Raw genomic sequence first — 13,013 nt, 5'->3', positions numbered from 1 at the left:
TTAAAACACAAGGGTAATTTGGTCATTTCATAGGGTGGTGACACATGGCACCATGGGATAGTGATTCATGGAACCATATAAGCTTGCCATTTGTCTTCCAATTATGTAAGATGATCAAAGTTAAGATTAAATCTAGCTTTGATACTTGGCTTAATGTGATTAAGTCAATTAAAATTCAAGATGCAATCAGGTGATGACATGTGGCAAGGGTTTTAAGTGATGACCTAATTATAAAAGGGAAAAAATGAAAAATAAAAATATACATTCTGATTTTTCTAAAGAGGTGCCTCCACTCATAAAGCTCTCTTCCTCTCTTCTTCTTCTTCTCTCATTAATTCAAAGAGAATTGTCCATATTCTCTTGAATTAAAATTGCTAGAAATTATTTCTAGTGTCCTATATGTTAGTAGTATGCCCTAAAGCGAATCATTTAGTATGTATCTTGCACATCTTTTATTAATAAAATACATTTTCACTTTTCCGTTTACATAATATATTTATGTGTTATAGAAAAGGTCCATTGATATTTTATTAGAAATTCTATTCTTAAGTTGTTAAGAATATGAGTGATAGTATTTCTAGTACAAAGTATCATAAATAGGTTCACAGTCGAGGATACTTCACAACAAGGACATGACTTATCCAGAAAGATTGTAATCATGTTTGTTCCCAAGTTATTTATATGAGATGTAAATAAGATGGAATTGTGAGTCTCATGCCATATAACAAACATGATAGGCACTTATACATGATAAATAGGCCGAACCAGTGACACTTATGACAAGCACATGGAGTTTACTCTTGTCAATGCATTATCATAAATCATATCAGTGCATATAATCTTTAGACCTGAGATAGCACAATTATCTTATATATAGGTGGTTTGAGTTTGATACTGCTTTCATACTTGTACTGTGTATGGGTATATGGACATGTGTTGGCTCCTACTAGTTATATATGGAGGTAGGTGTTGATTAAGATGGAATCTATTCCTCTAAATAAATAGGGGTAAAATCCTATGTTCATTTAATTGTTCTTGATGTTTCAAGTTCCTGGCCATGACAGATAGATTTAATCAAAAAAGAGTTTCTGATGAAAAAAATCTTTTAATCAATAATTGGAATTAAAAGAGAACATAATATTCATAGCAAATGGGGTTTGACATAAACCATAACTCCAGCTCGAATTGGGATTTTGTAACAAAAAAATTCTAGTGCATGGTAACATATGATTATAGGTTCATTTAAGGTAAACCTTATTACTGATTGGGTGGCCATGGCATGCTATGCTAGGTGTTAACCATGGTCTATGAGGTGCATAAAATGATTTAGAGAAATCATTTATGGTAAGAAAGAGTTCTGATGATATTAAGAGTTGATATCATGTCTCATTACCAATTAGTGATGAGCCTAGTAAGTCACACACATACACAAGTAATCACCAAAATAAATAGGATTTAATTAATTAATTAAAGAGTTTAATTGATTAATTAAATAGGTTTAGTTTGCAATTAGATTGCAAAGTCCCTAGCATGGCTTGAAACCAAATCTAGGTTATTGGATGTATAGTATAAGTTAAGTTTATATTTAAAGTGCTTAAATATGAATTTAATTAATAATAAATTAATTAATAGAGATTAATTAATTAATTTATATTTGATATAAATTGATAAGAAGAAGAGAAATAATTATTTTGGATTGAGAACTCAAAATTAAGACACAAGGGTATTTTGGTTATTTCACAGGGTGACATGTGGTACCATGAGATGGTAACACATGGCACTACCCATAAGCTTGACAAATGTCTTTTAATCATGTAAGATGATTAAAATTAAGATTAAATATAGGTTTGACTGTAACACCCCTATGTTCGGTAGTGCGTTCTACTGTTCTGGTGACCAGTGTTGTCCGAACAGCTAGGATGCCTAGAACAACACTTAGAGATGAGTGAGGAGACATAAAATAATGAAATAAAAGAAAATAAAATACAAGAAAAACAAAGAAAAAATAATAGCAATGAAATGTAACCAAGTTAAACGAGCCGAGAACCCCAGCCATGGGTGACCGCACCGAGAAGTTGCGGCGTGGACCGTTGACTAGCCCTAGACCGCGAGGAATCCTAGAACATATTTTTTAAGACTTAAATGAACATCTATTGAAGTATAAATATTATTAAAAATATCAAGGAAAAATTAATTAATTAGTACAAAGAAAAACGAGAAATAGAGAAAACGACAAAACTCGGTGTTACCGAAAAATCGAGAATGCAATCCGAACAGGGGCATTGGGGTCATTTGACACCCCGAGTTGTCTTTTGACCTAAATGTCCATTAAAAATAAATGATATTACCCTTGGTAAATGTCATGAAAAATTAAATTGGAGGTACCTAATTCAAATAGCAAAAGATAGGAGCTTAATGTGAGAATTTGGAACTTTAGAATAAATAAATATTTAACCCTCACTTAGTGCTCCACTTACTCCACTTAAGTGGACTACTACACCTTCATTTGGATAGAAACTTCATCTTCTTCAACCCTCCCAAAAAAATCAACCGAAAATTTTCTTGAGAAAATCCTCCATGGCCGTCTATGCCCAAGCTTCCATTTCCCATGATCCAAGCCATTTTTCCACTTGATTCCTTCACTAAAATTGTTCTACACAACTTGGGTAGTAGATAGGCAGTAAGAAAATCAAGTTTTGGTAAGGTTTTGAAGAGTTTCAAAAGTGGTAAGTATGTATTTTTGATGCTTGTTTCATTAAACTTTGTATGGATGTTATGGGTAGTTGAATTGTGGAAGGATTTTTGAAGTTTGATGAGTTAAGGGAGAGGTATATTTTTGGCAGCCATGGAAGTTCAATAAGGGCAGTTTATCTTTGCATGTAAATGGTAGATTAAAGTGTTGATGTAAGTATTTATGTGTGTAGGAATAAATTAGATCATATATACTAGATATATGTGATAGTACACTTGAGTTTGGAAGCTTGGAAGTTAATTGAAAGGGATGTACAATTAGGCAAACTTGAAGTGTGAACCAAAATGTGTTGTTTCATGGTTTGGTTTATGGAATTATATTGTTGAATTATAGTGCTTGTTATGGCAGCTTGTATATGTGTATAAAGGTTTGAGTTTGAACATGTAAATGAGCTTGTCATGTGGTTAAATTTTTGTAATTTGAACTTGAAAAATTCTGGACAATAATGTGCATATTGAGTGTGGTTATAAGCTGCCAAAATGACCAAAATGTGTTGCTAAATGTGTTTATATTATGGTACAAAACAGAAATGGCATGAAGAAAGTGACTTGGTAAGTGTTGAATGTGTCCTTTGGTATGTGATGAAGAGTATGTTGCAGGGCAGTGTGTGTTTTGGCTTAGAACCTTAAGTGTGTGACTCCAATTGGTATGAGACCAATTGGAGGTGAAACTAGGCACAAAATGTGCCAACTTTTATGAAGGAAACTTACCAAAATTCTGCTTGGAAGGTAACTTGAAAAATGACCAAATCCGGATTAGTGCATTGAAAGCCTGAAAATTGACCATTTGGGCAGCAGTTAATGTTTTGGCCATAACTCACTCAAAACAGGTCCAATTGACCTAAAATTTTTACCATGAATATTTAAGACCTATATCTACAACTCTTATGAAGACACCAACACCCAGAAATGACCATAAGCAAGTCAAATAGCTTGCACAAGTTCGGATCCAAAAACTGGCCGAACCAAAAGTGACCTAAAAATGACTTAAAGTGACCATTTTGATGCATTCTATCCAGCATTGGTAAATTGACTATAACTTGGTCTACATAACTCAGAATGACCTGAAATTTTGCCCTACTTGCAATAAGACATAGACCTACAAGTTTGTAATTTTGACCAAAACCCGAAACTGAGGGAACTAGGTCATCCGGCTAGTTCAAATTAGTATACCGGAATCTGACAAATTGCAATAAAATGCACTATACATGAAAAAGAATTGGGTAACATGTACCAACACTGAAAGGCTATTAAATATGACACATTGGTAACATTAAAACCTAATTCACCTAAATTGCATCGAGGGTCAACATCTTAGGTTGACTAAGGAAATAATAGTATTCAATAAATTAATTATTAAGCATTATCGTTAGAGACAGTTTAAATGAATACTGAAACACTTCAAATTATGTGTTTCAGTTGGCAAAGACTCAGGGAAGGGGAAAGAAACACTGAGTCAATGCCAAGAGATAGTTATCAGAGGTTTGTGCACAACTAGTTTTAACTGATTTTGTTCTAAATATTTCATATGATTAAATGAAATATTTTTCTTATGTATTATGTTTAACAAGCATTGGATTTAATTCAATGATTATTGAAATTGTTATAGTATGTATGAATTTAGCTTTGTGAAATGGTGTTTCCATAAGTATTAAGCATTGTTGTGAATTGAATAAATTATGTTTTGGAAAATTTTGATAGAACATGTTTTGAATTGTGATGGGTAATTTACATGGAAAAATGCAAATTTATGATTTGAATTGTGATGAGCATAAAAATTATTGGATATTGGAATTGACTTTGAATCGAATTGTATTGTAATTTATGCTCACTAAAAGGATTATGATATTGTCGCAAGGTGTTTTGCGGTCGCCTGGACGAACCCTCACCGAAGTGGGAAAGAGTGAGGAGTCGCCACTTTAATTTTTAGGGAAATTAAAGAAAACCATTTGTGAAATGCAAATTAAAATGAAACCACTTCAAATACAGAGATTCTAGGTTCGGGGTCCGTAAACGGGTGGGAAAGGTGTTAGGCACCCCACCTCGTCCCTCAATGAGGGTCAGCAGATTTAACCTTACGTTCTTTATAAATTAGAATCGATAGTTAGGGGGGTTCGAATGGAAATGTTAACCCTTTTGATAAAAAGGAATATTTGATTTTTTACTAATTCGGATTACCCAGATACATAAGTAAATGAGACAACCTTAGTGAATTGGTGTTGTGTTGCGGTTTTCGTTTGTGGGATTACTTTGCATATTTGTTAGAATTCGATTTGAGAATCAGATAAGAACTCTCCTCCAATCTCTTTTAGATTAAAATTTCGATTGGAGATCGAATATGAACTCTCCTCCGATCTCTTTTCGATATTTATGAGAATTTTTAGTGAGAATCGGATAAGAACTCTCCTCCAATCTCTTTTAAATATTTATTAAAATTTTGGATTGAGAATCGGATAAGAACTCTCCTCTGATCTCTTTTAGATATTTATTAAAATTTTTGGTTGAGAATCGGATAAGAACTCTCCTCCGATCTCTTTTATTTGCATGGGAGTCGGATAAGGATTTTTTCGACCTCTTAAAATTTGATTACAGCTACACATCATAAGAGCCTAAGATTAAGGGTTTTGGCATCCGACGATGCCGGGGGCCTGAATGAGGCTTCTTTTAACTCATTGGTACCTCATGACTATATAGGGGACATCATACTGAATTTGACCGACCTCCTATGTGATCGCCTTACTAATACCTTCTGGCAGGCAATATTTGTTCTATTTCATTTGCTAATTTGAAATTCAATTTTATTCTGACACTCCACCTTACCCAGTCACCTTCTCGAGCTAGTCTAGTGGTTCGACTTCATAACTCTTTGATTTATTATCAGAAAGTTTATAAAAAAAAAAACTCTTATGTTAAGATACTGCTTCCAACATTTTATCAAACTACCTATACGTTACCCGTAACCCGAACACCCGTGTTAGGAGATAAATAAAGATCGAGAATAAATGAATAATGAATAACATGAACTATTGTATCAAAAGATAAACTCATGAGAATAACTACCTACGAGGGACCTTCTGACATAAGACAAACTTTAACGAAAATTATGAGCATTAATAAAAAGAAAATAAAGACGAACACTGGATAAAGCAACGGTTCAAACACTCACCTACAGGAAGTTGAACCTATTAAACTAACTATGGAGTCGCGAATGTTGCAGAGTTTCGGGCTAATAGTCTGGGGACTAATGCTTGCCTTGAAATGACGAATGCCCAGTTAGCATATAATCGAACCGGAATGATAGTGAATGAGATTGAAATCAGAAAATAAAAGTGAATATAAAGGTAGTGAAAACAGAACTGAAACTTAAAAAAAAAAGGGTATCACTGAGCAACGAACAAACTGAAAATCAGGAGTTCCAGTGTTCAACACTTCTTCAGAGAAAATACTTGAGAAAACTGGTTTCTAAAGTCTTTTCTAGTTTAAAAATAGCAGAATAGCGAAACTGAATTAATTTTCAGAGCTTTTCCATTATAATTAACCCCCTTTTCTTCCTTCCCCTTTGAACAGTTTTCATGCAGGTATTTATAGGGACTGGGTGCTCCCTATGAAGGGTCAGGATTTATTTTGAGGGAGATGGAAGGTTTAGATTTTGAAGGACATGATCTGACATTTGGGAATTAAAGAGAATCAGAATGAACGGCTGAGATCCTTTTCAGAAATTTTGCCCTTTTTCCCTTCTAATCTGATGGTTCCAAATTTTCTTATCCAGGGCGATCCAAGGGCTGGGAATAGAAGGCACCGGTCTTGTCGTCTTGTTCTTTGATCCAAGGGCTCTGGACTTGTCTTTACAAGCAGGATCAACGGTGGAGATTGGGATGTACAGCACTATCATGACATACTCTAGCACCTGTCAGTAATGTGGGTGATTCTGAGGCGTGCTGTGGAGATTTCGTCTGCAACGCTTTAACTACCTCGGCTCTGATTATGACGATAGTTAACGGAAGTTGTCTTATTCCCTTTGTCTTCCGACCTCCCCTCCCTTCTGATCTTTCTAACACAATCCTTTTCCGATCTCTCCTGCTGGGCTCCCCTCTTCCGACCTCTCCTATTCCGATCTTCTCCTTTATTCGGTCCGATTAGTCAAAGCAATTATTCCTCCGATTTCCGAGGCATCCTCTTCGTTTTCTGCTTGCAATAAATGCTTAGACTTTCCCTATATATATACCTTCAACGGGAAACCCCTCCGCATTTGATTTTCTCCTCTTTCCTTCCCACATTTCCTATTCTAACCGCTCCGGCAATAATCCCGGCCATGATAGTTGCTTTTGATCTTTTTCCGATTGTCCTCTTCATTCCTCAACTAAAAATTTACGATCCCGGTGATCGAAGAATTATGATAACCTTATTTGATGACAGTGAGAGAACCGGACTAATTTACCGACCTGGATCGAGGACTTCGATCATGTCGATCTCGAATCGTTCGACCGATATAATTGGCGAACTGATTTCGGGTGAGAAGACTGCTAATATTCCCCTTAACATCGGTGACTGTCCCTTGAAGTTCATTTGGCTCCTTACCACATTGGCGTCCCGACTACAGCTCGGTTCTGGTCGATGACAGTTGAGATGACTCTCCATCCTCATGAGAGTCATAATCACCCCATCTGAGCTGTACGTTTATCAGTTGTCTATGGCCGGACAAATCTTTTGATTTAGCCACGAAACTAGGCTTTGACATAGGCCTTTATTAGATAGGATGTTCCATCGATCTCTAAAGATCGCCCTTTGATGTAATCAGACCTTTAACGTAATCCGATCTCTAAAGATCGCCCAAATGATGTAATCAGACCTTTAATGTAATCTGATCTCTAGAGATCGCCCCAAATGATGTAATCCGACCTTTTCAGAAATAAAATTTTATTTTGACAACTATCATTTTTATTATTATTGCATTGATTATTTTTCGATCTCTGATGTGTTTATCCGATCCGGTTCCTAACTAAACAGCCCTTGACCGATCCGCACTTCCAAACATTCGCCTTAATTCACTGATCTCTAACTAGCCGTTCTCTCCTTATAATGGAATTTCTGGAATATTCATGAGACGTGTCAGAAAAAGCTGGCGAATCCTGCTAACCGATGCGCCGCTTGGGACACCATGAGCATTAAATGCTCAGACTAGTATAAATAGGGGATGAGTCCGCCAGTTGTTCCCTTATGTCATTTTCAGCCTTTTGCGAGTGATTCCAAAATCCTCTCATTCTTTCAAGTTCTTCCGACACCGATCACACTCCGGTAAGGGTTTTGATCTTTCTTTTAGTTTAAATTTCCTCTTTTCTTTGAAAATGAGCGGCGCCGAGGGTCAGAGAGCGGCAAGCCCCCCTTCTATTTAGGTTTCGTGGTCGTCAGATGAGGTAGAGGTAATCGGAACAAGTGGGCGATCTGAACCCCCTAGGACCTCCATTCCAACCCACGATCAAGCAGCATCCTCGAGGCAAACACATTCTTCAGGGAGAGAAAATCTTCACATGGATGAGCTGCCATCAATCCTTCAAGAAACCGACCTGCAGTCGTTCAGTCAAGAGTATAACATTCAGCCCGATTCGTACAAACTCATTAAGTGTCACGGCGATCTTCGAGCTGATCACTTCTTTTAAAAGAATGATATGATCATGGTATACGAAGAGCGACTAAAAGCCGGGCTGTGGTTCCCTCTTGATGACTTCTTCAAGGAAGTTTTGAAATTTCACCAAGTGTGCATAGCCCAAGTTCACCCGAACTCATGGTGGATCTTAGTGGCCTTCAGAGGCCTTTGTTGAGCCAAAGGATTCAGTCCAACGGCGAAGGTATTTGCCGAGCTACATAGGCTGACTCGCCGAAAGGACGATGAGTACTGGTTCTTTTAGGCAAAGCCACATTGCGGGCTCTTTACCGATCTGCCCTCCTCCCTGAAGAATTGGAAGAATCAGAAGAATCGCTTCTTTATTCTGAGGAGTAAAATTTCGAACGGCTTTGAGGGTTTCCCCCGTAGCCGGCTACACCAAGGCCCGTTAATTCCGAAGAGCATCACCTTAAATAGAGAAGATGGCCTAATGGTGATAGAACTGAAAGATCAAGCAGCCAGACAGAAATTCTCTTGTTTAGATGCAGTGACAGCTGAACTGCATCATTGGACTATGCAGCTGGTCACCGGCCAAGAACGCGGGCTTCAGCTCTCTGACCTTGGCTTTGGTACTTTCTACATCTCTGAACTTTGGGCCTTAGTGATCTCACTGACCTTTTCTTTGTGCAGGTATGGCGAGCGACGAGGCTTCTAAAGAGAGCCGGAAGCGAAAAAGAGAGGTCTCCCGGAAAGTGCCGGAGATGAAGCGGGCCGAGCTGCTTCAGATGCCCAGGCATGATCCTGGGGAAATGCAAGGAGGCTCGTCTCAACCCTCGAGGCAGCCGATCCTCGACGTAGAAGTAGTTCAGTCTCCTCCTCGTCAAGAAGAGCTGCCACCACCCCCTCCAGTTGCTTCGAGTGCGGAAGGGGGTCCTTCCCAACCACGTGTGAGGACCCTTTCCCGCGGCGCCCAAATCTTGATCCACTCGCTGGAGAAGAACCGCACTGTTTGAGAGAACCCGGGTTTTGCTAAGGTCTTGGGGTCCTCCATCTGCCTTCGGGAGGATCGAGATAGGCTAACCCCGAACAGCCTCGATGATATTCTGACGCAAACCATGAGCCTGAGCTTGGAGACTCTGGTGAACCAACATATTATCCGGGAGAAGGCTCACCGCTTGAGGCAGGATGTCGAGAAGGTGGGTCAGGAAGCTGCTTCCCTCCGATCTCAACTTTCGTCCGCCCAAAACTACATATCTGAAATTGAAGAGCGGATGAAATTTTATAAGGATAAGCTGGCCGAGCAGGCTCATGTTCTTGAAGAGGTTCGGGAGCTCCGAGCTGCTAAAGTTGCTCGCCTCACTGAGGAGCTTAAAGAAAAAGAAGAAGAGGCAGTGCGAGGGAGGCCGGTGCTTATGTGAATGCTCATGGGGATCTCTTGGCCGAGCTCAGGAAGCGATATCCCGAGGAGGACTTCTCTTGGATGGTGGATCTGGCTCCCCAGGATGAAGGTGAGGATAGCGAGGAGGAGGCTGAAGGTGAGAGAGGAAGCGAACAAAATGTAGAACAGGCTGGGGGTGATCCTCCGGCCGAATGACTTGTATAAATTTTAATTTGAAATAAAATGAAGCTCCCCTTTTTGTTCAATGAATAGATGGGATCGGAAAGTATCTGAATTGCATAAGCACTTGATTGTTTGAACATATTATGAAAACTAAAAGTGATTATTAATCCAAGTGTAAAAGGTCGGAAAACACTATAAGCATGAGATCGGCTGAGAACAAATGCTAAACGGGACTTGGTTAAAATTGGAAATTTGATTTGAACACTTAAGATCAGAAATCATCATTAAACCGGATTGGAACCTTAACTTTATTAGTCGATTATCCCTAAACTTTTAAATGGGAGATCGGCAATAAGACTGGTGGCACAAAAGCCTAATGTTGGTTCAATCTCGTTTGACAAGAGAGATCAAAAATATAATTGACTGGTCAGGGAACTTGGCAATTGGTTTGAGAGATCGGTGAGGCTTTAAATGATATGGGGACTTAGTATTGATTCGATTCCTTTTGAGGAGAGATCGGAAATGTGATTGGCTGGCAAAGGGAGACTCAGTGCAGGGGATCAGCTTCAAATTTTATTGATTTCGGGGATCAGCCAAAATATGGTGTCGTCAGCTGCCCCTCTTTACATAATTCCTACTGAAAAAAAATTTCCGTGTAGGGATTATGTAAAGATTCAGACCCATATTTTGGACAATTAAAATTTGAAATTTGAAATTAAAGTCAGGAAACTAAAACCCACCTGGGTCGGCACCCTGAGGTTGATAACAGGAAATTAAAATGCTAGAAAATTAAAATCAACTTAGATCAAGGAACCAGAGGTTGATTAACAGGAAATTTAAAATGCAGGAAAATTAAAATCAACTTAGATCAAGGAACCAGAGGTTGATTAACAAGAAATTTAAAATGCAGGAAAATTAAAATCAACTTAGATCAAGGAACCAGAGGTTGATTAACAGGAAATTTAAATGCAGGAAAATTAAAATCAACTTAGATCAAGGAACCAGAGGTTGATTGACAAGAAATTTAAAATGCAGAAAAATTAAAATCAATTTAGATCAAGGAACCAGAGGTTAATTATGTAGGAAAATTAAAATCAACTTACAAAGCAAGTCTAATCTCGACACGAGGAGTTCCTCCACGATGAAGTGTACTTAACAGGATCCCGAAGGCCAATGATTAATGGAGGACGATTTACAAGACTTGACCTACGACCTCATTTCTTCGGATGCCCCTTTTCTGTTCTCGACTTTCTTCTTATTTTGTGAAAAGCGCCCTTGCGGGTTTTCACTTTCCTTTCGCCCATTTGACTAGAAGCGCCTTTCCAGGTTTTCACCTCTAGTTTTTTTTTTTTTTTTTTTTAGGCCATTTCCTGCAAATCTCATAGCAAAGTACGTGAGGTTATCAATTTCCAAATCCTAATCTTATGGCAAAATTTTGAGTGATTAATAGCGCATTAGATAAAGAGATTGAAGAAGGACAATATTAAAGAGTGAGTATATGGGAAAGATAAAAGCAAAGAGACAAACACGAAGAAAGTATGACTTTATTATGGTTTTAAGAAACAAATGTACAGTTTCAAAGAAAAAGGGTACAAGGATAGATCTCACATATTCCTTGTAGTTAGCTTTGAAGTCTCTTAACTGCTATTATTTCAAGTACTCTGAAGCCTCATGCCATGACGGTTTATTTCCATCCTCGGTTTCATGCCCCGTTCCTTATTTCTCCCTTTTGGTTCTTGGGATGCCCTTTCGGGTTTTCACCCCTAGATTTTTTTTTTACTCGCTCTTTCAGGACGCCCTTTCGGGTTTTCATCCCTCACTCATTTTACAGAAAGTGCCCTTCCAGGGTTTTTGCCTTCTTTCGCACATTTTGCTAGGAGCGCTCTTTCAGGTTTTCACCCCTACCCCATTTTTTTTTTTTTTTAGGCATAGTATCTTTTGACAGTGTCGGCATTCACAGGTCTTGGAAATTCTTCACCGTCCATGTGGGTTAAGATTAATGCCCCACCAGAAAATGCTTTTTTAACCACATAGGGTCCTTCGTAGGTTGGTAACCATTTTCCCCGGGGATCGTTTTGATTCAGAAGCACCTTCTTCAGGACTAGGTCCCCTAGTTGAAATTCACGTGGGCGAACCCCTTTGTTAAACGCCCTGGCCATTCTTCTTTGGTATAACTGCCTGTGACAAGCCACCGCTAGCCTTTTCTCATCTAACAAATTTAATTGGTCCAACCTTGACTGAATCCATTCCGACTCATCAATCCCTGATTCTTTTAGAATTCTTAGAGAAGGAATTTCTACCTCAATAGGTAGTACAGCTTCCATCCCGTAAACCAGCGAGTATGGGGTTGCCCTAGTTGATGTCCTTACAAAAGTTCGGTATGCGTGAAGGGCGTAGGGAAGCATATCATGCCAATCCTTGTAAGTGACTGTCATTTTCCAGATTATTCTCTTGAGATTTTTTTTTGCAGTTTCCACTGCTCCATTCATCTGGGGACAGTATGGTGAGGAATTGAGATGTCGGATTTTGTATTGATCACATAATCTTTGGATCTTCGGACCATTCAAATTCTTGGCATTGTCAGTGACGATTTCATTGGGGAGGCCATGTCGGCAGATGATATTATTTCTGAGGAATTTGAGAAATGTGTTCTGTGTAATATAAGCATATGATGTCGCTTCGACCCATTTAGCAAAGTAATCAATAGCCACCAGGATAAATCTATGCCCATTGGATGCCTTAGGGTTGATGGGACCAATCACATCGATGCCCCACATTGCGAAAGGCCATGGTGAAACGAGGTAGAACAATTGGTTAGGCGGAACATTTATCGGATCCGCGTAGATTTGACACTTATGGCACTTTTGAAAATACTCGACGCAATCCTTTTCCATGGTAGTTTAAAAATATCCCCGTCTCATGATTTGCTTAGCCATCATATGCCCATTTACATGGGTTGCACAATTTCCCTCATGAGTCTCGAAAAGGATTCTCTTTGCTTCTTTTGCATCCACACATCTCAACAATTCGCTATTGGAGCTCCTTTTGTATAGAGTTTCTCCACTGGGGAAGTATCCCAATGCTAATCTCCGAATCATC

This window comes from Hevea brasiliensis, chromosome 17, assembly GCF_030052815.1.
Source record: "Hevea brasiliensis isolate MT/VB/25A 57/8 chromosome 17, ASM3005281v1, whole genome shotgun sequence".
Taxonomy (NCBI): Eukaryota; Viridiplantae; Streptophyta; class Magnoliopsida; order Malpighiales; family Euphorbiaceae; genus Hevea; species Hevea brasiliensis.
The sequence above is the reverse complement of the archived record's forward strand: the minus strand, read 5'-3'. Positions refer to the sequence as shown.